Genomic DNA, 26,243 nt, shown 5'->3' with positions numbered 1-26,243 from the left:
TTGTGACAGTTTGCTACTATTGCACCACTCTCAGTCAAAACAATCAATCAGAGTCAGGTGGAAGGTCTTAGCGCTGTCAATCAACCTTGTGTAAGTGCTGCTCAAAGGCCAAACGACATACTGCTCCAGAAAAACAGTTTATCCGTCATCATTGGTGGCTAAGCTAACTAGCCTGAGCATTCCTGATGGACTCTGATATCAGGAAAAAGCTGTTGTGCAATGTGCAAAGCGGCGCGCGCACACACAAGGATGACTGACAGCGGTAAGACCTTCCTCCTGGCTCTGATTGGTTGATTCTAGTTAGAATTGGGAGAAGGCAGAAAAGCTCAAATGTTTTTCACAGATCATCTGTCTCACATTATCATAACGAATATGTAAAAAATAAAAATAAAAAAAAGACGTACTGCAGCTCTGTAGATATAACACAAAAATTAGCATTGTCATCAGTTAACAGATATAATTTTGCTAATTCTAGCTGACGAAACAAAATGTCAATGTGTTTCCTTTTTTATGTCTGCTTTCGAGAACACACTGACGCATTTACGCAGAGGATGTCTGTGTGTTTTCCCATTCACAGCCAAAGTGTTGAACGTGTCTGAACAGCTGGGGGACCTCTGCGTGTCCAGGAGGAGGCGACTCGACGCGATTAGCGCTGCGAGAGCGAGAGAGGCCGGGAGCCGACGACACGCGTTGTCCGGCTATTGGCTCCAATCTGTCGCAGCCATCTGTTTTCTGGCTCGCTCGTTTATAGACTCTCTCTTTAGCCGCGGCGAACATCCTGCAGGACGCTGTGAGCATTAAAACACGAACGGGCCTTAAAGTGGGTCCAAAGAGCCGACGGTTTAATAGAGAAGAAACAGTCTTCGCCAGAGCAGAGCGATCAAACAAATTTGCAGATCTAAGCGCAATTTAAACGCTGTGACACTCCTGACGCAGCCGAATCAATAATTCAGGAAGACCTAACATGGATTTGATGAACATCTTTTACATTCTTTGAAGGCTGCGTGTTATTGCTCTGAAATCAATAGGTTATTTAAAGAGCGCCTTTTCCTCCTAAACGGCAATAACCTTCCTGATGGGAAACTGACGTCTGAGTCATGTTCCCAACTATGCAAAGTGCAAGTTTGGTAATAATAAACACGCATTTCAGCATATAAATATTATGTATATTAGATGTTAGGTGTTCGTGACTCTCTGTGCACTGAGTTTGGAAGAAATGCTTGCTGCTATTTAGACAAATTTACTGCACAGTTTCCAAATCAGTGTCTAAATTCTCCGACTCTTGAGTAAGAAGAAGAAATCATTCAAACTCTTCACTTTGCACTGTATAGGAAAAGAAAAATTTATTAAATAAATTATTTATTTATTTAGGTTTTTTCCCCTGCCAATTTCTACAGCTTTTCTTTACACATTAAACCATGTTCTTATTTTCAGTGGCTAAGCGTTCTCAGTTTTCAAACCAGGGATGCAATAAGGCTTTTAGCAACAAGGCCTGGGTTTGAATCCCAGTCTTTCTGCATGGAGTTAGCATGTTCTCCCTATGAATCCGCATGTTCTCTCCAGGTTCTCTGGATTCCTCTCTCACTCCAGAAACATAACCGCTGGTTTAATGGAGTATTTCAGCTCAACACCGCCTGCTCTTCCTTCCGATTTGTTGTTAAAACTCGGTTCTTTATGTCAAATTCTGTGCTTTGGGTTTCTTACTAACCTTAAAACATGACATGTGGAACTTAAGATTTGGAAAAAAGTGGCTCCAAAAGCATCAAGTAAACTTGATGAAATATGCAAATATGTACAGATTTCCACTGAAAACTCGTGTTTCAACCTTTGGTTTCCCTGGCAGCATTTTATCCAAGATCAATATGGCAACACAACCTCCCACTGAGTCTGTACCTGCAGCTGTATTATCATAAAGTTAGGATGTAACAGACAAAGCGCCTCCAGCATCAGACTTGAACTCAAATCCCACGTAAGTAACCCACATAACTATCACAGACGTGTTAATTTATTTATGTTAGTTCTTTAAATATTGCTATAATTGTAGGCTTATATATTTCATATTGTTCAGCTGTGCAAAACACCTGGGATTATACATTTTGAAAATAATTCCAATCATTTTCAAAGTGATTTAAGGCACATTACAATGTTTTATTTGTTTTTGTATTTTGAGAGAAAAGATAAGAAAAATTTGGACAAATGTTAATTTTTCAATTAGCTTAAGGACAAACAGTACAGAGTTTGAATGATTAATCATAAAATACTTTATTTTAATGACTAGAAACCAGGCTGTGGGTAAACATTTCTGATAGTTTAGCCAAACTGGACAGTCCTTTGACCATTAACTTCTCTCAAATGGAAAAGAACTTGAAGTTACAAAGGACAGGTTTCATGTAGCACCTTCACTTTTATTTTGCTCATTTAGAAAGGAGGAAGAGCATCAAGACTGTTAATAATAAATTGATTAAAGTTTGGCTTGCATGTGTGAATAGGCCATTTGAAGCACAAATATTTTTGGAACACCCTGGCTTTATACATTGACTGATTGTTCAGCAGGCCAGACCAACATGCCTAATGAAAAAATGCATCGTGTATCAAAACAAGATGATCAGAAAACAAGGAAAACAGTGGTTCAATCTGGAGCATAAAAAAAGCATTGTTTATTTCTACACAAAAAGTGTCAAGAATCCAAACGCTGTGGTGGCGTAGGGGATAGCGCGACCCACACTTGGAGGCCTTGAGTCCTCGACGCGGCCGTCGTGGGTTCGATTCCCGGACCTGGCCGACATTTGCCGCATGTCTTTCCCCCTTTCCTGTCAGCCTACTGTCATATAAGTAGGCTAGAGCCCACAAAAAGACCCACTGGTGGGGGGAAAAAAACACTTTAAAAAGAATCCAAACGCTGCAACACGTGTAAAGCAAGGCTAATGTTACGTAATTGCAAGAGTACAAGAAAATTATTTAACGAAGTGGGCGATTACATGTTTGGTTGGTTTGTGTATTTTCTAGGCACATAGAGCCATTTTACAGCACAATCAAGTCACTATGTGACCTATTGTTACTATAAAAATGCTGTATATATCAAATATGACTTAAAAGAAATTTTACATTGTAACTTGACGCCTTGAAATTGGGCCTCTGTCTCTTTAAAACCTCGTGCTTTTTCTGAAACTCCGCCTTCAGAAAGTCGTCACAACATGGCTCCTCTATTAACCCTTTAGCAACATTTTTACCAGTGCTGCACTGAGAAGCAGCTCCTATAACGAGCTCAGCTGACGCACAGCTCCAACAGGTGTTCGCTAATTGCTGCTGGCTAGTCTGAAGGAGCTGAGTGGGGTTGCTTTGTGAAGCGGAAGCCGAGAAACTGCAGCTTCGAGGAGGAGTTTCTTCTCGACCGGTCCAACCAGATATTTTTCCAGCCCAATCTCCACAGGAGATTGAAGGATTTCTCAAACATGCACGAAAGAATTAAAGCAACATTCCAGGTATGTTTTTGATAAGGGAACAACTTTAAAACATTACGAACAGCTCAAAAAAATTGTCAATTTTGACGTAATATTGAACTTTTTAAATCCTAATTTAAATACTTTTTGCTCAAGTTATCTTCGCCTTATATTGAAATTTGATTGATCTGAAACCCTGAAGTGTGACAACAAAGCAAACACAGAAGTAAATCTGCGTGCGGTCAGACACTTTTCATAGCACTCTATATGCAATTCACCGGGGGAAATGCTGGTGTACTCCCAGTGCAGGGCGGCACAGAGGAAAGCAGAAGAAGCCAGACAGAAGTAATTGAGTTTCAGCACAAAGTGACCGAGCCAAAGGGAGACAAACTTTACACAACCCATGTTGTTTCAGTAGAAACTACTGGGAACCTGCTGGCCTGCTGCGCAGAAAGCCGGGCTCATCTTATACTGACTGTAGCAATGGCCCTTGGGAAATGGAGCCTCGCTTTTAAAGCAGAACATTTCACTTTCAACCACCTATTAGAGGTGGTGACACGAAAACAGCTCAACGAAGATGGAAATTCTCCGGATGCTTTTGAAGATTTAACTCTGCCAGCATGCCTTTGTAATCTGTGTCGTTGTTAGTTATTCTATGTTCTCGTTTTCAGAAAAAATTCGACCTGCGTCATTGTGAGTAAACACTGAGTGACCCACGCACTGAAGCCTGCTCTGCATAAGTATTTAATTAGAAAACAATGCTAAAATCAGATGTGTTCATTTTCGTGAAGAAAATGGATTTTATTGGATTTTTTTTGTGATCCACCACACAAAGTAGTGTGAAGTCCATTAAGTATCTTAAATGTGATGTGCATGGTTCCTTTCATGCCCTCCTGAGTCAAAACATCCATAAAAACATTTTACTTCCTCAATTATGTCCATTTCTGTCTCATTCTTTCTATCCTAGCTTTTGTCTTTCCTGTCTTCTGTGTTTTTTCTGTATCCTACTTTTATTCATTTCGTCAATATTTCCTAGCTGCTTTAATTCTTTAGATATTTTACTTCTTTCCTTTTTCTCTTTCTTTTGTGTGTCTCTCTCTCCTTTTCTTCTTGAAGCCTAATTTATACGTGAATTAGAATCTAACTTATATAATAAATACCTGGGAAAGTTTTGGGGATAATGAGCGAATATATTCCAACTGTGTGGCAGCACTTATTTTCATCAAGTCAATTTAACTTGCTTTTTATGCACAAATTTCAATATTTATAAGTAAATAATTCCATCAAATTATCTTTTTCATCCTGTTTACATTGTGGAAAAGTCAAACAAGCATTATGTAAACCAAAAAACACAAAGGAATAAAATTTGCTAAATAAAGATTGACACAAATGACTTTAAAACTATAACCACTCACTGCTTTCTTCTTCTTTTTTTTAAAACTCCTATTCAAGTCTGTGATGTAAAATCATTCCCTAAAGCAGGAATCTTTTCTTTCCAAATGGGATTCAGCTTCAAGGCCCTGAGAATTTAAAGTTGCTTCTTGAACATCTGCGCAGCACACAGGCAATCTGCAATAAACCCTGCGCAGGGGAACTTAATTAGCAATGACGTGTTTCTCGAGATGTAATCGGACTGGATGCATCTATTAAATGCAACTTTTCTTTTCTTTTTTTTCTCTTCCCCATGCGCCATCACAAAGAGCACACACAAGCACTTTTTTTTTTCCTTTTACAATTAACCACAATTGCCGGATCCATCCTGCGCACAGCAGCAGTCGTCCCGGTGTGTGAGCCTCCACATGGCAGCTTTGCTATGATTCACAGAAAAGACACACTGATTTCTCTTATTTATTACATCTATTTTTCTTTTTTATCACAGTGCGATGGGAAGTAATTTACAGTAATGCGGGGATCAGGCTGTTTTTCAGAAATCATCTCGGCGCGCCGGTCCCTTTCTCCCCACAGGGGAGCCGCGGCTGTTCCTGTTCCTCCATCAACACCAACCACCGGAGTTGAAAGATTTTTCTGCCTCTAAACCTAAATGAGACTTCAGGCCCCTGTGCTTCCTCTTTCTTGGCTTCTCTGTCTGGGTTGCTCCGGCTTACTAGTTCTGAATTTGTCTCATATGTGTCTTCTCTAAATTTGACCCATTTTCTAACAATATATCGGAAAAAAAACAACGGTAAGAACTGATGCTGTAAAATGAAATACGTATTATTTACTTAAAGCAGCATTATGCTACTTTTTTTATTTGCTAAAACTGTCACTATGATGTGACAGTATGATATGAAACAGATATTCTATGAAAAAAAAAAGTAGCTTCTCTTCCTTCTCCCAGAGCTAACTAGAAACAACCAATCAGAGTCAGGGGGCGGGTCTTAGTGAGGCACTGCTCACCTTCCCTTCCCCTCTGCAGGGCGTTAGCTCAGGCTAGTTAGCCTGGCCACCGTGGATGACAGATAAATGGTTTTTCTGTAGCGGCAAGTTGTTTCTCCGATATTAACACATTTAGTTGCCCGTTCACAAGGATGATTGACAGCGCTAAAACACTCCTCTTGGCTTTTGGTTGGTTGATTTCTTTAGACGGCAGTTCAGGGAGGTGGTGGAGGAGATTTTATCATTAAATAAAATCACGGCATGGTGACAGCTTGACAATATTTCTACAACAAGTTCGTTCACTGCTAAATTTCACCACTCAATGCTATCCCAGTTGTGTTGTCATCTTCATTATTCACCCAGAAATAGCTTGGTCTCCAATTACCACTGTTTTCACAGAGGTTTCAAAAGCAAAAGAAACTATATTTTGGCTGAAAACAGGGTTGCGATACTGAAAAAACAAATTGGATAAAAACATGTTGAGCAAAAGTACTTTTTAATACAGCATTCATTCAGATCTATTGTTCTTAGAAGGAAACACTTTCAGAGAAAATCTATAAATCTTTGAGCGGCTGAAATATGTCCAGTCAACAGTGAGGTTCGTTTATCCGAGCAGAAAGTTGCCTGCAAAAGTCAGTGATGCTCAAAATGCTAGTCTAACAGCAAACACTCACGCTGTCTGCGCATCCCACTGAATGGAAAATGCTGTTTTTCTATTTAATATGATGTGTGTGTGTGCGTGTGCGTGTGTGTGTGTGTGTTTGAGCTGTGCTTGTTTTTGAGCTTTGTGGTCAGACGGCGTCATTGTTCCAATGACCCTCTGTCAGTGATAGCCTTTCCATAATAGCAAATGGCTTTACCAGAAAGGATATGCTCAGGTCGTACAGACTGTCTGCTGTAATGCTGTGTGACATTTCTTTATAGAATAATTTATTCAAATTAACGGCTCTAACCATTTTCCTTTCTGCTGTACTTATGGTTTCAGTCTCTTTAAATGTGTTCTCAAGCTGAGCGTTATGTGCCTATTGTTGGATTCTTCATAATATGTTCACTGCAAAAAGTAAAACTTATTATGACATGACAGTGACACACACACACACACACACACAAAAAGATTTAAGACAAGCCACGATCCTACACAATAGCTGAGAAAGCACTGCTGTCAAAAATTAAAATGTCATCGCAACACTATATAATCACATGTATTGTGAAAACTGCGCCATCATCTCTGTGGAGACATTGAGTGACATGTAGTTTACTGGCAGGGGTTTAGCATAATAAATGAGTGTAGATGTGACTCTGTTTGGGAATTTTACCTGATGTTGTTTTTTTGTGTTGAAACTTGAAGAAGTCGCATGTTTTCTTTCACATAGCTGCGCAGCTCTTCGTAAAACAATGAGAAGTGGAGAATCATTCTGAGGAAGCTTTGATATTAAAGATTATGTTCATTAAGTTATGCAAAGGTCAGCCTGCTAAAACTGGTATGCTTTTTACTTTGAAACAGGCTCAGAAGAGAAACATGGCTCAATACACCTCTTCATCTGATTGTTCATCTGGTTTAGTTATGTTTTTTAAGCTTCATGACTCCACTTTTGCAACCTAAAAAAGGCTCATATTTTTCCAACCGCTTGTGGTTCAGCATCTTCAAAAATAAAAATAAAAAGCTGACCATTTCTTCTTTTATTAAATGACCTCTAATACACCCAAGAACTCCTTCAGATCTTCACTTTTCTTGTTCACCCTAACTTTTCTTCTGTCAAAAAGAAACAAACTTAAGCTGAATGGTGGTCTTGGACGGGGGTGGATTTTTCTAAAAGAAGCCTATTGATTCCTTTATTCCTAATATAATTTGTATGGCTTGGCAACCGGGGCATCATCTCTTATCAATGTCTGCCAAAAGCCAGGCAGTGGCCTCTTGGGTTTATAAAGCTTTAAGAAATAATGCTTCTCATCACCAACTGCGAATGGCAGGAGGAGAGAAAGAGAAAGGAACAACAGGGAGAGACGGAGCGCTCGGGGAAAGAGGCAGCATGAGACGGGAATAACAGAAGTGAGGCAAAGACTAAGAAAACAGCGAGATGGAGTTAAACTTTTCGACTCACACAGGAGGCGGAGGATGTGGTAGTAGGTAAGGTAACGGTGTTTGAAGAAAAGGGATATCCAGGTCTTCTTAGGCAAATCTGAAAAAAATATGTTCAAAGTGCAAGAAATTATTAACCTCTGCCTAAAGTCAAAATAAACTGTTCTCATAAAGTCAGTAAAAGGCCACAAGCTTTCTGGGAGCCTACTTTATCTATTTCAGAGAAAAAAAGTATTATGGATTTTGATGTTGCTATGCAACGGTAATAAGTGCAAATATTTTGATTACCTTAGTGAAATAAATATACAACAGACTGGTTATTTATCAGCTACTTTTCTGTGGGAGTTTGTCCAAAACTGACTCAGAAATGCAACGTGTACTGTGAAATGGTAAATGGCCTGTAGCGCTTTATCAAGTTTACAAAGTCCAAAGTGCTTTACACTACAATCAGTCACTCACCTATTCATGCACACGTCCACAAACTGATGTAGTGTATTCCGACCAGCCTAACGGAGACCGTCATGTATCTTCACATACTCCCCCAACCTGGGGAGATGAAAACAGGTCAATTTATATTGATGAGTATTTTCAAAAAATTTAAATGTTTTGCACTGGTTTGATCAATATAACCAATCTTCATAAACCTTAAAGTGTTGTAGTGTGCATTGACTGAATACGTATTAGGTTTAGCTACAGGTTAGCCCAATATAAAAACAAAATGAGTCACCAGTCTATTATCTGGCTGTATTGCAACCGAAATAACTGTCATTCTCAAACTGATTCAGTCTGGATGACTTTGAAATGCCGTCGTTTGTTGACAGCCGACACCCGCTCCCACCAGTTTGGGTAGCCAGGGTTGCATCATCAAAAGTGCGTGTTACACAAAGCAGCAGGAGAACGTAGCAGAAAGCTGATAGCGCAAACTGAATTGTGTGCGTTGCGTCTCTGTTTACAGATTTTCCTTTCAATGCAGCGAGAAATCACACAAACTCTCCGACAGACACAGAAAAGAGACCAAGAAGAATGGTGACATACGGATATACAAATGTTCATGTCACCACATGTCCAATGCAAACCGGGTACATACACAATGTGAGTACAATGCATACGTAGATGTAGATTGTTTAGTTGGATGTTTTATTTGAATGTCATGGACATGGTTAAACATCATCAAAAGGAAAAGGTGCTGCTGTTTGGCCGTACATCACGCTATTGTCCCAGAAATGGCCGGCGAACAGTTCGTCAGGGACACATTCTACTGTATTTTTCAGAGTCTTGCCCTCTTTCTGCCGAGGAGAGACACAAACCAACCATTTGTGTGTACCTGTGGATGAAAGGGTCGCCGTCACATTGTGGAAACCGGCTACTAATAGTCAATATAGGAATCTGAGTCATCTTTTTGACGTAGGTGTTGCAAATGTTTACAATTGTCTACAGCAGTGGTCCCCAAGCCTGGTCCTCAGGGACCGCTGTCCTGCATGTTTTTGATGAGTCCGGACTCCAGCACAGCTGATTTGTGTGATTGCATTACATCTTTTGCATTCCTGCAATTGCTGCAGAAGCTGCTTAATCACCTGTTCATTCAACCCTGGTGTGTAGCAGCAGGGAAACACCTAAAATATGCAGGGCAGTGGGCCCTGAGGACCAGGGTTGGGGACTACTGGTCTACAGGACTTTTGCAATGCTGTCGTAACATTCCTGCATCTTGTGCACATTAGGATGCCAGACAGCCGTCAGAGCTGGCAATGATTTTTAAAGACCAATGGGAAGCCCTGCAAAGTGTTGGGACAATAGACGGCAGTCACATTCCTATTATAGCGCCTACAGAGTACCCACATGGCTATTTCAGCGGGAGAGAATGGCATTCTATCACATCACAGAGGGTTGTTGATGGAAAGGGTCTATTTTGGAACGTGTGGGTCGGCTTTCCTGGGAGCGCGCATGACTCAAGCGTCCTAAATCAGTCTAAGCTATGGGTGGTGGTCAGCTTCCTTACCAAAATGATGTCAGTATTGCTGGTCATAATGTAGAACCTGCATACTTTCTGAAAGCTTGGCTTATGAAACTCTTCTCAGATAATGGTTGACTTACCCAGTAAAAACAGTGATACAATCTTAGAATAAGGAGCTCAAGGTCAGTCGTGGAAGCTGGTTTTGGGAGACTAACGCGTAGATGAAGGTGTCTCTTGAAGACAAATGACTGAATATGGTTATGACGTGTGTGTTGCCCCACATTTGTGAAGTACGTTGATGAGATTGCCTTCACTCTTACAGCAATTCAGCCAACAGGTTGTGTATTACAAGAGTGTAACCAGCTGGAGTGAATTGAGGTGCAAGCAGCATTTTAGGAGTAATTAAACTATTGCAACTCTGTTGGATATTGACAGCTGAATGCGTTTTATCTGCATTGTTTTTCTAATTTATTTAGTCAATGTTTCCCGCCACCCCTTTGTAATTTCATTTGTTTTGTTTAATTTATTGCCTGTGTTTTTAAACTTTTACACTTGAGTTTTCTGTAAAGCACTTTGCATTGTCTTGTAAGTGGAAAGTGCTTTACAGATGTCTTTGCGTTGCCATCACTCAATGAAGGACCTTTGTGGAGGTCCAAGCATTTCTCCTGTGCATCCTTTTGCTCTTGTATTACACATTCATTGAATTTCACAGAAAATGCAAATTGTTAGAGAAACGGCAGGTTTTCTTTGCTCAAAGTGGATTTGGATTTCTTCACAAGAAACATACATACTTTCTAAAGATGAAATTGTTTGTTGACCACCCTTTATTGTGCAGAAAAACTAGCCATTCTGCAATGCCAAAGTTGAACCACAGTTCGTGCTGTGAAACTTCTGTATTTTTTTTCAATCTGTTGAAACACAAAACACTTGTTCGAGAACACATTCAGGAATTGGTACTGGCTCTGAACCGCGTTGGTGGAAAAGGCCTGTGGATGAAAGCGAGCCAAAAAGGCAGACTGTCCCTTGGCAGACATCTCTGAGATCATTTTTGTGTCAAGTTTCAAAGAAACTGACACTTGCATGGAAGATGATGTTCAACAATGACATGTAACAGCAAATTACAGCGTGGCAGGAGGCCCAGACAATTTCAGCACAGACATTAGCCAGACTTTCTGCTCGGCCATCTAAACGATGGAGGAAAAACAGCTACGTTATTATATGGCAAAAAACTTAAGATGAGAATGTTTGTTCAGACTTACTTGTACCTAACCATTTACAAAATAAAAATAAAAGCATAAGATGTTCAGACCTGGCCTCAGTTATTGTTGCACTGGTCTCAAACAAACACACCACACTGACATTAGGATTCAGCTCCTACGCTCCTGGCTGTTAGCAAAAACTGCCATTTTGATAGATGCATTGCTGTGAGGATGAAAGCTTCTTGGAGAGAAAGGAAGGGCTGAGGCAACGCATCAGACATCAGACTTCCAGCTTAGACAGTTATGGCATCCAACAGGGCATAAAGCTTATTAATTAGCCTTGCAGATAACAGCAGCAGTTGGTGAAGCATCGCCATTCTTACCAGGTTGAGTTTGGTGGAAGATTTGTTTTCTGACAGGTTTATAGCTCAGATGTTACATCAATCTCTTTGCCTTTGGGAATAATGACACAAATCCTTTGGAGGGGTAATTTGTTAAACGAGGAACCCATTTCTTTTATGCTTAAATTCAAATTTATGTTAATGATAATCATGTTTATCGCTATTCATAAATGAAAGACTCTGAACACAATCCACTGCACATCATCTAAAACCAACGTGAGAGCAATGGGGAGGGGAGGAACATGAAACAGTACAGTACGGAGCCTCTCAGCATGGTCCATCACAGATTGCCAAGCTGCCTTCAACGTTTCTGTGTCAACAAATGCTTACATCCCCATATCAGCATTCCTGAGGTGTAAAGTGAATAGAGCTCATCTTTGAAGTCTATTCCTCCACTTCACATAGGTTTAGCAGCCTTGAGTTGGCCTGTCAGAGGTAGATGCAGGTGACAAAACATCCAGTGTTTGCTCATCTGTTTATTAAAGCAACACTATCTTTGCAAGTTAATTTCTTTCCCCCCCGAATCAGGCAAATGATTGATCGATCGTTCACGGGATCTATCAGTCAATATCTGGAGCCACGTTTACACAGAGCCGCTCTTCGTTTAAAGTGGCAGTGTGATGTAAAAATTGACATTTTCTAGCTTGACTTCATGTTAGGATGTTATTCCCTCATCAAAAACATACTTGGAGTCTTGCCTTGATTCTTTCTTGTGAGTTTGAGAAATCCTTTAATCTCCTGTGGCAACAGTTCAGCCGTCCAAAATGCCTGGCTGGACCTAGCTTCGCCTTCGAGGGTCTAGGTCCTCCTTGGAACCGCAGTTGTCCAAACGTCACTAATTGCTCCTTCAGACTAGCCAGCAGCAATTAGCAAACACCTGGTTGAGTTGCAAATCTACTAAGCTCATTCCATAAACTGCTTCTCAGTGCCGTGCTGGTAAGAACATTGTCAAAGGGTTAACAGAGGAGTTTCAGAAAGAGCAGGGGCCTCCTCAAATTTGGTTGCTCTGAAATTTGGAAGCAGCTCAGAGGATTTCTCAAACATTCATGAAATAATCAAAGCAACACTCCAGATATGCTTTTGATGAGGGGAAAACATTACAAGGTGAAGTAAAGCTCAAAAAAGTCGATTTTACATGATACTGCCTTTTTAAATGGTTACCACAAAAATGTCCAGGGACTGCACCTTCTCTCGCCTCCATTTTCTTTCTATGCTTAGAATTGATCCATAACATAATGAACAGAGAGACTGAAAACAAGCAGTCAGCACAAACCTATTCTTTCCCCCTGGAGGTTTTTCTTTCTTTTAATTTATTTATTTTTATTTTTAAACAGATTGTGTCCAAAGTTCTGGCAATAAATTCACCAACAAAGCACTGAAAACTTTCATTACACTTCATGTAGCACAAGCTGGATTTCTTTAACATAGTTTGAGCCTCCTATGTGCTGGTGTCAGCATAACAATCTCTACCTGCCTAGTCCAAGTCTTTGAGGGGCAAGTTCAGGTCAAGTGTCGAGTCTCTAAAGAGGTAAAGGGGGAACGAGGGAGGGTGTAAAAATCGAGCTTTATGTCATGATATAATGTTATTCCCTTAGGCTCAATTTCAAGGTACCAAATTACAGTTTTGACTAAAACTGTGTTTTTATAAGACCTGAACGTAACATAATCAATTGATTGTGCTAAAAAAAACAAACAAACAAAAAAAACAATTAAAAATAAATGCCACTATGCATCTGGAAAATTCATAACAATAAGCCCTTTAAGCTCTATTCAGAGTCAAGCCTCTAATGGCTGAAATAAATGCTTTTTATCAAATCCAGATCTACGTCCAGGAAGGACCTGTACTGTTCCTCTTTAACCCTATATTGCTCAGCCACTTTTTTAAGCTGAAATACAAAATATGCAACCCGATTCACTCCAGTTCAAATAATAAAAAAAGGACTACAAGTAAATAAAAAAAATAAATAAATAAAAAAAAAGCACATCTGGATTAGCATAGAATAAAATTTAGCAGAGGGGGAATCTGTCTACACTGTTTTAAAGTTTCCAGGTGAAGCTGTGCGGTGCGGGTCAGTGCTCCGACAGAATGCAGCTCATGATGAGGGCCAAGCTAAGGACGCTGACCTTTAAATGGTCGTGTTAAATTGACTTGAGTTAAAGGGCAGTGCTTCCCACGTAAATGTCACCGCTGCATGATCCCTCTTGTCCGTCCCCGGTCGAGCATGAGCATCCTTCCATCTGGTAAGACTTCCATGCTGTTTGACATGACGTCCCCCTGGAGAAATGCATGATGTTGCAATGTTCTCCCAAAGTAGCACGTAGATACAAGTCAAAACAGAACCGCGAAACAAAACACTTACATTTTATATGTGTGTATATATATATATATATCTCTGGACAGGAGATTTAAATGAGAATAAATATTTTATTCAGCTTTTCCCTGGTGGTGGTGTAAGAAAAAACACTGATTTAAATCGAATTTGACATTGATTGAAGAGGAAGGAGTCTGGGAGGAGAGAGAAAAAAAAAAGAGCAGAGATTACATCCACTGGCTCAAAAAGAGAAAAGACAGGACTACCAAAGTACGACATCTGCTTTGGTTTCTATTACAGCGAATCAGATGGAAGCCCATGTGAAAACAATAAACGGAATTGTAAGTTATAAAATATTTTGTTTGCGTATGGTGTGAAGTCCGTGTATTTCATCTGGAACGCTTGGCTCTTTGCATGAGCTTACAACCTCACTGTAACAAAACATGATTGCTATCAACAAAACGCTAAAAGAAAATAAAATGCAGGTTTAATTTTACGTTCAAAAATAAAAGACAAAGCATAACGGACATAAAAAAAAAAAAGTAATATTATTGATTACATTTCTAGTCTACAAAACAAAAGTTATATCAGATCATTGTTTCCTAAAATCTGTTTACGAAATCTACAAAAATATTCAGAAAAAGAAATGCTTTGCAAAAATATCTTTGCTTGTACACACAGTACATTGTATTTATGTACTCAGTATTTGAAAAAAATGACTTGGAAGAAGGAAAGCTGCATATAAAAAGGCAAAACAAGACAAGCGAGAGATGATGCAGGTTTCAGCCACAACTGTGTGTTATCTTAAGTGATGCACCACTGCTCTGCCACTGAGCCGCCGAGCTGCAGCTCCGGCAATAAGTCAGACAGCTCCTTAGATGTAGCTATTCTATCAGGAAGAGCAAACTCTCCCATGTTTTAATATTTAATACGGCAAACAGTCTCACGGTGAATGTCTGCAAACACGCACAGTCGAATAAAGTTGGGAGGACATGGGATATGAAAACAGTTCTCATACGAGCACAAAAGCACAGACTCCGTTCCGACAAGAGCAAAAGGAGAGGAAATTATGTCGTTCATCTTCGTACGTCTTCCAATGAGTCCGGGAGAAAATCCTTACAGGACCTGAACGGATCACAAGCAAAAAACTGTTCTTTTAGCTTCCAGAGCGGACAGTCAATTGCCTTACCGTGTTTGACATAATTACTGCGACACAGGAACATATTTAAAGGTGACCATCCATACATGTTAGATACAATGTGATGGTTAAAACTGCAGTCTTATATTTTTCGCTTTAGTAAGGATGTTGCGCAACCTTATGTAAATCTGATCAACAATATGATAAACCTGAACAAAAAGTGACTAATAAAGATGAACAGCTGTAAATCTATTGTTCCACGCCCCCTTGAGTTGATAAAGGACAATTAATAAAACTATGAGGTTAATTATTCATGTCAAATGTTTGTACACTTTATAATGTGACTGAATTTTTTAAGTCCCCACAATGTCAGTATTTGCACATAATCTAAGATTGTTTTTCTTTGTCTGATTGCCTCATTTTCCATAATTACCAAATACTTCTACACTCTAACTTGCATATTTTTCTTCTTTTTGGATGACTACTCCCTGACCACTTTCCTGTTACGTTAATGAAAATATGCTTAAGCTGTATACTGCTACTTAAGTTCAATTCCTAGCTACCCAACTTTGATCACTCGTTACCATCGTGTGTCCTGTTTTGTTTTCTTGTCTGGGATCTTGCACAACTCTGGACTTCCAGCTTCTGATTCCATTGGCAAGACAAAATGCTTTCACAAATATTTACAGGAATGAAATCCAGTTAAAGTGCAAGCTGTGGTTTTTTCCATATGCATCTGTTTGTTTCCCTTCTCTTTAATGGTGGCAAGCAGCTCCTTGCTCTCCCTCTCTCTTTTTATGCTTTCTGAGCTGAACATTTTGACAACCTACATTAGATTAAATTAATGAAAGAATATGAAATAAAAGACACCGACCCTGTATAAATCTGGAAGAATAATACTTCAGCTTCACAGTGTTGTAGTGCTACAGCTACATACTCCGGAAAAATTAAATGTCGCATAATCTGAACAAATCTATTTCAAAAATTAAATGCAACTATGTTTACTCCTGGAGGCGAAAATAATTTTTTCCCCAAAAAAATACTGGAAATTAGTAGAATTTTACAATTATACTGACCTCAGACATGTATGTAGGCTGTCTGAGGTAAGTGTGCTGCCATTGGTCAGTTATTGTTTGTGTTTATGACACTGATTTTAAATTAGTACCATTATTAGCGAGTTTGAGTATAAAAATATCTCCCAATGTAGAGATGACATTCAAAGTTAGCTAAAAATAGACATTTTTAAAGAATGTTATTCTTATGCTTACACAAACCACTGATAATCAAAATACACACAATATAAACATATATAATTAGCTGTAAATGTAAAGGGAATATATTTAATGTTCAGAATATTGTTTGGGTCCTGATCAAGATTGGGAATCAAACATATCAATGCCAACCTGATCATGGATAAACAGTGAAATGTGCAGTACGCTGTTCATTCTCACCAACAGACATGATTATTTTCACAAATTGGCACCAGGCTTTGTTCAACCAGCATTGTAACAAAATGGTGATGCTCCTCTGGTGATCACTATTTCCACAACTGGGAAAACCTCAACCAACTGAATTTTTTATTTTTTTGTCAGGGTGGAAAGTTTAGGCGGCTCCCCTCACACTCAGCAGGCTGATTTAAAGCCCACTCCGATCGTTGGGGCGAGGGCGTGTAAACAAGACGTATAAACTCTGCTCTCGCGCCTCAGCAACCGAGTTTAACTCGGAGGAAAGCAAAGTCTAATGGAATTTGAAGCATGAAATTTTAAAACAATAAAACCTGTCCGTGGCTGCTTCTTGCTTTGTCGAACACTGAAAAAGCACTCAGATAAAATGTATTATCTATGCCTGCAAAAGGGGACTTGACTGTGCAGTGATAAACATAAAGGCTATTTAGAAATGGATTTATAAAACTAGTGAATTGTTCATTAACATAAATACAACTAATGGATATTGTTCTGCAGTTACGACATAACCCAGAACTATCAAATCGTCAACCATCTCTCAATTTGATGTATTCTGCTGACTATCTCCAAAGATCACTGTGTGAAATGGTGGACAACACCTGGACAACCATGCCCACACACATGCATTCCCGATGTGTCTAAAAAAAAAAATAAATAAATAATTGAGTTTTGAAGATCAGAATTTTTTTCTAGTAAATTTTCAGCTTTTCAAACTCAAATTTCCTTGTTTTTTTTTTGTTTGTTTGTCTAGAAAATTTCAGAGATTAATAGTGACATTTTTGAGTTTTTTGGCAGAAATGTTCCCCTCCTTTTCTTTTTTTTCTATCCACAATGGCCGTAAATATGCTGCTGTAAACATCAAGAAAAATCATCTATAAAGTTTGTCTTCTGGGAACTACGGTGACGAGAAACCTGTTTGTCTACATTTGGTGACATTATGAGGAGACACAAATGCATTCGAATAGTGGTAGGAAATGAATTGTTTCTTTATTTCCCCCCGTTTCTTCGACTTTTTGAGGCAGAAACTGAACAGCCAACACTTTATCGCCCCCAAGAGGCTCCAGTGTAGTACTACTACTACAGTGTCAGGCAGTGTATCAGCGGGGCTAAAGAACACCACGGACGGGGATGCACACTTGGACGTGTAGAGGTGGGTCACGTCAATCCAAGGTCGCTGTTGACAAAGCTAAATCGGCAGACGTCCTTCTGAAAGTTAGTCATTCGAGTCTTCTCATTCTGTTGTGCTGAAACGAATGAAGAAGCTTGGAAATCTGCAAGATGGAAAAACGATGTGCTGTAGTGAAAACAGCAAGTAGGAGATAGATGAGGGAAAAGAGCGTTCAGATGAGAAAAAGGGGTTGGTTCATTTCGGGGTTGGGAAAAAAATAAAATAAAATTGCAGAAGTATGACTGCGTCCACTTAAGGAGGCCTGACAAGAGAAATCTTCCCAGCTGTCAGTCTCTGGGAGTCAGCTCGGGGTACGGAAAGGAAGGAACTGAAAAAGGTGCATTATAAATTTCTTAGAGTTCTTCTTCAAACGTCTGTCATCTGCAAAAACATTTGTTATAAATTTTGCATCAATCATGACGGATGACTTTTTTTTTTCTTTTTTTTATTATTAATCTTCCAATTACACCGACTTGTAGAATTAGTTACACCCTTTTCCAGATTGTGCTATTTTAAAACCAGAAACCTAAATGTATTTGTTGGGAATTTTTTCTGGCGATGGAGAACATATTGAATAACAGTAAAGTGAAGGGAAAAATCATGCATTCAGCCACCCAGAGTCAATACACTGTAGAAGCACATTCTGCTGCAATTACTGCTGTTATTCTATTGGACTGGGTCTCCAACGGGTTTACAAACCTCTGGATTCAAATGGTCAGTCAGACTGAATCAACAATATCTGTGCTTCCTTTACAAATGTGCACAAAACTGTCAATATTCTGCTAATTTAAAAAATAAAATAAAAATGCCACAATTTTGCAATTGCGATGTTTTCCTTAAATAAGAAATGCATTTAAAATCCCACATAAATAAGTTTGTTCTCATCCTAAAACTACTTCCTGTTGTCTTATTGATGGTTTACGACAGTGGTAACATCCGATTGCCTATTTCTGTGACTTGTGTGAATGGAAAGAAAAAAAGTATTTCCATTGCAGTTTTGCAAAATAAACCAATTTTGATAATTGAACGAGAGTTTTTTCAAAACTGGCATGTTTCCATTTAAGCAAATTTATTTTTGAAATGTCAAAGTGCGCAACTATATGGTCAATGGAAACATAGCAATAGTGTCTGTGAACTGTGATTTTCAAGTCTTGCTCTAAATTTAAATTGGATGTAGGGTTTGACTTTGAGTAGGCCATTCTAAGATATAGACACGTTTTGACCTAACCCAGTCTCTGTTTAGTAACTTGGAGAACTTCTGGAAGCAATTAGTTGCACTGTTTTTTTGTTTGAAGATACAAGAGTAAAGGGGACTTTGTCTAATCCATGACACTCTAAAAAAGAAGCAATATTTTCTTTTTATAGCTATGCTCAACTTTGTGTTGGTCTAAAACATAATAACCTCATACAATCCATTGAAGTTTGCGGCTTTAACCGGACAGAATATTAATTCATGTCGATTCTGCTTAACATCACAGCGAACACACCAGCCAGTTTTAGTTTATGCAAAAATATGAAGACAGAAAGTAAAGAACGCTGCTCTTCCCACCCTGAGCAGAACGAGACGAACCCCCTGCTTCCGCTTTGACATAAAAAATAAAAATAAAAATGAATTAACTATAACACCCACCGCTGCTAAACCCTTCATGCAACTATGCCCATATCTTTTTAACTAATCCAAAGAGACAAACTGTACCACCAGTCACTTGTAGAGATAATCAAAAACAGGGAAACAAATGTGGCGGGAAAAGACTGAGTCGAAACAAAGTCGGACAGGAAACGTACAAAACTTAACAACATGAAAAACAAAGATAAGGCAGCAGCCGACTCGGCGAGACGCAGGAGTTCACCTCGGGAGCTGACTGGGAAACAGCACGCAGGAGATGCTAGCAAGTTACAAAGCAAGTAAAGAGGCTTCACATGTCGCGGCTAAAACTCAAGTTGCTACTTAAAAAAAAAAAGGAAATAGTTACGCATATCGCACAAATGCATTTCCCTGCTGGGTTTTAAAACTGGGCTCTAATTTGGGTGTATCAATTGTTTATTTCTATCTAATTTTGAAGACACAATTTTAAAAGCCACTTACTATAAAAAGCATTAAATATAATGCTGCCACTGAGGAGAGCAGCTGATACACAGATGATGTCACTTGAGTGTAAACTGGATTCGTTTTATTTGGTTTAGAGCTTCGTACTGCGTGAGGCAGAGTGTGGGAATATGTGGCGGTCCAGAAATGCCGACTAATAGGAAGGGTTGACAAGTCTGGATCAGAGCTTTTATGCACATGATGATGCTATAGGGATGCCAGACAGGAAAGCCTGTCGGGGGGGGGAATCTCAAAAACATTTGAGCAGCTGTTTGTAAGTTGGAACGGTGAGGAAAAAGGTGAAAAGAGTGGAAAAGAGTTTGTGTGTCTAAACTGTTCAGTGTGTTTCATTTACCAAATGACAAAATGTAAATCAAGGCCTCAAACACAACTGCAGTCATATTCCAGTAAAAGCAAACCTACAGTATGTCTAGCATTTGCTGCTGTATCACACGCCTCATATCTTCATCATGTCGCATGACATGATGAAGTAGAATAACTAATAAACTCTACTATCTTCGCCAATAGGAAAGCTCCAATATCTGTCTGTCTGTGATGCTTTTGGCAAGGACTTTTTTTTAAAAGGGCTTACATTCCCGTATGAACTGTTGCGGATAAAAATGATTTTTTTTTCTTGAAGCTGGATGGCCAACTGCTCATCTGAGTTTTTTTGTTTGCAATTTACCAAAGGCAGAAAGACATTACCACTGTTCCACTGTTTAATTGTGGTATTTATTTGCCACAAACCTTTTTATTTTTTTTGTCGTCACATTTACCAACATTAATTCATTCCAGACAAATATCGTACAGGCCTAATTACTGTCCACGTTCAGACAGAATAACAAATTATTTTAAGTCGTTTAAAGAAAACTAACTTTGATGTCTCAACATGGCCAAATCAAAACATAAAAACTTCCTACTAATTAGTTACCATCTGGTCAAAATTTTATTTTCTTTCTAAATTGAAATAACAAAACTGTTATCTCGATGTAGGGCAATAATTGAACAGTTGTCTCACCAAAACATGTGAAATCTTGTTATGTAGATCTACCTGAAAGGCTTCTAGCTGTAATTGGATCATTATGATACAAAGTGTTGACTCAAGAGGACTGAATACGAATGTATGCCAAACCTTTCTGATGTTTTTTAACGGTTTGGAAAACATACAATTACTCTCTCCTTTGCGTTGGCCTATCATCTAAAATCCTGATGCGTTGCCGTTTGTGGTTTTAACAAAACAAAACTAATGAATTGACATGATAAAAAAACTCCTGCAAGGTACTAAAATATTGAACCTGTGACAAAATGGGTCTTTTGCGAGAGAAAAACAGTCCGGATTAACCGAGTTTTACCACTTTTCTTGTGGCAAGTCACCGACTTTTACAGTAAAGCGGTGCGTGAAAAACAACAAGATCTCACGTCGGACTTTCCCCTTCTCGTCGTAATGATTTTTTTTGCCCAGAAGAAGCTGTGGGGAAGGCCGCTTCAGATAATTGACATGAGACATTATACAAGCTAGCTGAGAACATGGCGCTGCATTCTAAAATGAGAGCTCTAATTCGATATTAAACTAATCCATCTGCCTTGTGCCACTGAATGCAGATGGCTATCATGACCAGAAACAACCTTGAGCCCAAAGACAAACAGCGACTCTCATTATCCAGCCTTGATAACTCTCTTGCAGTGTCACTCTGGCTTTATTGTAATGTATTTATTGTGTCTGGCCTTGTAGTTGTCCCACTGCTTCAGCTCTCTTGACTATACCTATCTACCGTTGAATTAAATTATGGTTATTGTGGGGAAGAAAAAAAAGAATCAGTTATTTTCCGACTTATTGCAGAGTAACTCAGGGCACTGAAGACTTTCAATGAGAGCGACAGTAATGTTCCCAACCTGTGCCGATGTTCTGGTTGATGGAATGGTTTGTATTAATAATAATAATAATAATAATAATAATAATAATAATAATAATAATAATAATAATAATAATAATAATAATAATAATAAAACATTTCCCAAGTTTTAAAATTATTGCACTTTTAGACTTCTGCAGTAATGTGAAAAACAGAAATAAATCAGGCATGTATGGATTTCCTTTTAATAAAGTTGGTCAGTGTTTGTCTAGAGGCAATATAATGATAATAGTTGTAGCCAACAGGTCCCATTAGTCTGACCATGATTTAGTCACATGCAGACGATAAGAAGTGTTTATTATTATTAATGTAAGGCAATACCATCATTTGTATGTCAAAAGCAATTTCCTCTGGTGAAATTATTACATTTTGGGGCTGTGCAGAAGAACACAAACCAAGTTGTAACCTCACATACAGAAGACAATCACTTCCGCATCTCCCAACTAAACATGTTTCTATAAGCAACTAAATGCAAAGTGAATTTTTTCCCTCAGTGACTGTGTGTTTTTCTTCTCCATCAATCCTGTTTTCCAAGGCCTGTTTACAAAGGTAACAGGTGTAGAAGGGAAGCCCAGAAATCCCAGCTATATTAAATTCATTGAGAGGATTTCATAGCATCTCAAACCTAGAACCACTAGAATGTCACTTCTAGCTCTACTCCGTGTTATAACGTTGTTATGAACAGGCTGGACAGGTGAGAGCTGGTGTTTTTGACTCAACTTTTTCTTTACAACAACAGACCAGAGCAGCGTCTGAGTTACCTGCATCTTCCACTCTATCCTCTTTACACTCCTCAGCAAAAAACCAACAGAATTTTCCACTTGAGGCAGAGACTAAACCCCAAGCAGACAGGAATAATCCACCAGCAGAGAACCATTGCATCAAACTTAAAATTTGTCAACAAAAACACATCATCTGCAACTATTAAAGATAAGAACCTGAACTTTCCAAATGCGAGACTTTCCTTTCCGACGGTGCACGAGAATCCTGTCCATGAATACCACAAACAAAATTAACGCCAAGAATGCCGGACACAGTTCTTTTTTTTTTCCACAGTTAGCAACACAAGTCACCACATACCTCTGCAACACCATCCACAAAATCCTTTAGAGTCACAATTGTAACCTTATCTGCTCCACTGTTCCATGGCCAGGGGAGAAACAAACGGAAACGGCTTCCCTTGAATCAATTGAATTTTGCTTGGTTTCTGTTAAATAAAGAATGTGAAAGTTCAGCTACCTGATAATGATCCAGAGCACAGAGGGGGTTCCAATGTAAGCCACGCAAATTGATTTAGATTTCAATTAGCTGGGGCATTTACAGTAAAAAGCAAATGTTTGCGCGGCCTTTATATACGAATTATAGAGAGAGCCGATTATCAATTGGATCAATTTCTACTGAACCTTCTACCTGTGTTTGTAGAGAAGAAATCCACACAGAGTATTTTTTTCCAGTGCTTGTTTGGAGTCTGTCTTGTTTACCTTATGCCACTCTTTCATCAACTATCGCTAGTTTATGTTCCATCCACTTCTCTCTCGCTTTTTTTTTTCCATCACTTCTGCTCTCCCCTGAGCTTCATCCCTTCATTCCCTCTCTTGTCGTCACATCGTTTCTCCTCTTTGTTTCCATCCGTCTTGGTCTTTCTCTCCTCTCCCTGCTTCTGTAATCAGAGCTGTGATTGAGCAGTTTTTAAGATCTTCCCAGGGGCTTGCCAGTGTGGAACAGTCTCTTTAAAACAACTCACCCTCTACTCCCTTGTTTTTCATTCAGAACTTTACAGAGGGCGAAGCACAAAACATCTTGCCTACTTCAATTTTTCCCAACAAGAGCCTCCTTGGGGCGCTAAGCTAAATTTGGTTTTGGGCCCTCTATTTCTGCTAATGTGGATTTCTGGAATCAACAGTTAGATGATTAGATCATTCGCACACCTGCTATAAACTTATTGCATCTCTGATGGTGCTGTTTGCATTATAGCCCCTCGGTGGATGCAGGATGCAGCGTTTCTGTTCCGCTTCTTCTTCACTTCTATCACCTTGACAAGAAAACATTATTCAAAATCGTTTGAGCGAATCATGTAAAACGGGACACAGGCTTGGAATGTTATGCACACCAGCATAGACTCTGAAGGGCAACAGACATACGACAGGCATGAAAAAGAAAGCATGTGGCTTTTATTTTTTGTTAAACACCCAAAACCAAAGGCTTCTGGTTGGCAGCTGATGATCCGAGGCTCAGCGCACAGCGATTATTATGAGAGCTCTTCTATTCAGAACTGACAATGATTGAAATAAAATTGCCCACAGTCAAAGTCCAGTAATCTGTTTGTTTTAGCACACTTCAGAGCCATACATCAACGTGTGTTTCAAGGTGTTGCTCTGAATGATCTGGATCAGTGGTGGGCACTCCTGGTCCTTGAGGGCCGGTGTCCTGCAACTTTTAGATGTATCTCTACTTCAACATACCTGAGTCAAATAATGAGGTCATTAGCAGGACTCTGGAGAACCTGACTGCACTTGGGAGGTGATTCAGCTGTTGGATTCAGGTTTGTTGGACCAGGGAAACATCTAAGAGTTGCAGGACATCGGCCCTCGAGGACCAGGAGTGCCCACCCCTGGTCTGGCTGCACTATTTCAATGTATGATTTTAGACGAATTGCTGTAATACCATTTCTTAAGCAGTAGGTGGCAGCAACTTTGGCTTAATTCAATAGAAAAAAAAACACACACAGCATGGCTAAAGCAGTGCAAGCCTAAAGAGTCGAAAGATTCTTCAAAAGCAATTCCCACTTCGTCTGTGATTTCTTTCTCATTCATTTAATTTTTGATCAGACTTTTGCCCAAACCACATGCTTCTTCCTCTTGAATAGTATATTGCTTGGGTTTAGCGTCGCTGTTCATACGTCCATATAATTGTCACAGACAAAAGATAAAATGCAAAAGTGCACAGCACTGCTGAGGTCCACAATTCTTCTCTTTTCCAAATGTCATGCCAGGAAGCAGTTTGTTTGAGGTTTTACCTCAAAATACACCAATAGCTGTGCCTCATACCAAATTAGTTGTTTTAATTAACCCTCCTGTTATGTTCGTTTCTGAGGTACAGCAATAATGTTCGCGGGTCAATTTGACCCGGGGAGTGTTTAGTCATGCTATAGTGTCAGAAACCAAAAAAATCCTCCAAATCTTTTTTGTGTCTGATTATTAACTCCTATACTAACCATTCCAATCAATATTTGTGCAATTATGTTTTTTTATTCCTCACAAATAAAGGATCAATGATGACAATTTACTCATTCGGACATAAAAAATGTGATTTACAATTTTTTTTATGCCCACTGAAAAACCTAAACACAAAATAACACTAATTATCTTTGAAAGTGATTTTTTGTAAATTTTTTTGCATTACATTTTTAATTTTTTTTCTAAGTGTGATCTTTATAATTGAACTTGAGACACATTTACTGTTCTTAGTTGGAGATGAAGACCACTGAATTTCACCATTTTTTGACATGAATGTCTTGCTTCGAGAAACATGAACATCATTTTCATCAATTGCTTCATAATCAGAATCATCAGACTCAGAATTGACCTCAATACTGTCTTCAGCTTCAGAAACCTCCTCTTCTATTTCACTGTCATGATCAACAAGAAGTTCCAGAGCTTCCAGGGCTGTCATCTTTTTTTTCCTGCTGCTCATTTCCTGACCTCTGACAGTGACGATATCACATGTACCTTTAGTGTGTAATGTGTTTAGGACTCCCTTGCAGAGAGTATTTATGCCCTCCCACCCCTCCCCTTCTAGTGAGTGTCACTCAGTGTGGGTGGAGTTTTTCCACGGGAACAGAAAAGAGAAAAGGTTCCCGTCAAAAGTTTTATAAATACCTGCTTTCTCAGTTTCCTTGTGAAGTAAAGAGAATAGTGAGAATGTAGGCTTGTGTGCATGCACGTGCGTGAGTGTGTGTGTGTGTGTGGTGAAATATGTCTCATAGGTGCAAGGAAACAAACAGAATTGGACATTTTTTAAAACTTTTTACCCTTCAACTTGTATGCCGGGTCAAATTGACCCGAACAGTATCTATGTAACAAATAGACATAGAGGGGGCTGCAAGTGTGTAAAATGATTTTTTTTTTTTTATATATACATAGAGTGCACATATTAAGACAAATAGAAAAAGTTTCATGCAGAAAAAATACTTCTAACTATTTTTTTTTAATTTTTAAACTTTGAAACGGGTCAAATTGACCCGCAACATAACAGGAGGGTTAATATATCAGATGACTCCAAAAAGCCAGGATATGATTTTATGGGCTGGGCCTCAAAGATGTGGGTTAGCTTTATTTGGTCCGTGATTTGCATTCAAACTCGATACATGCCTGCCGTTTTCTCACAGAGCAAAATTGCTCCATTTTTATCCTGAGAACTGGAGACACCAAAAAGCTGGCGTGTTACAGCAGGGGTGGAGGGAAAGGGGCTTTGACGTGTCTATTTGTGTGAGCATCAGATGAGCTGATTGGCACAAGAACTGACTGATTGCTCTTGGGGGAAGGTGGTAATTTCCCTGTCATATTGTGACTGATTATGGGTCTGAAACATGTCACTGTTCGAACTCCATCAGAAGTTTCTGACAGGAGGCCTTGACGGGCGTTCTTACACTCGCAAGACAAACAGCCATCTACCACCGGCAAACACAGGAAGCACCACAACTGCTCTTAACTTTCT

The 26,243-nt window shown here is 39.2% G+C and overlaps 1 protein-coding gene across 1 annotated transcript in view; it reads right to left on the bottom strand.

Annotated features, from left to right (window-relative positions):
• The window catches only part of nrxn3b (neurexin 3b), a 533,834-nt gene that overhangs the window by 458,716 nt on the left and 48,875 nt on the right, over window positions 1-26,243 (bottom strand). Inside the window, exons 3-4 of the mRNA XM_044106666.1 lie at window positions 8,356-8,442; window positions 7,919-7,996 (exon numbers count right to left, since the gene is read on the bottom strand). The gene's annotated coding sequence lies outside the window, so the exon portion shown is untranslated. The remainder of the gene's footprint in view (window positions 1-7,918; window positions 7,997-8,355; window positions 8,443-26,243) is intronic.

Source organism: Gambusia affinis, linkage group LG22, assembly GCF_019740435.1.
Source record: "Gambusia affinis linkage group LG22, SWU_Gaff_1.0, whole genome shotgun sequence".
NCBI classification, from domain to species: domain Eukaryota; kingdom Metazoa; phylum Chordata; class Actinopteri; order Cyprinodontiformes; family Poeciliidae; genus Gambusia; species Gambusia affinis.
This window is presented reverse-complemented; position numbering and strand designations above follow the sequence as displayed.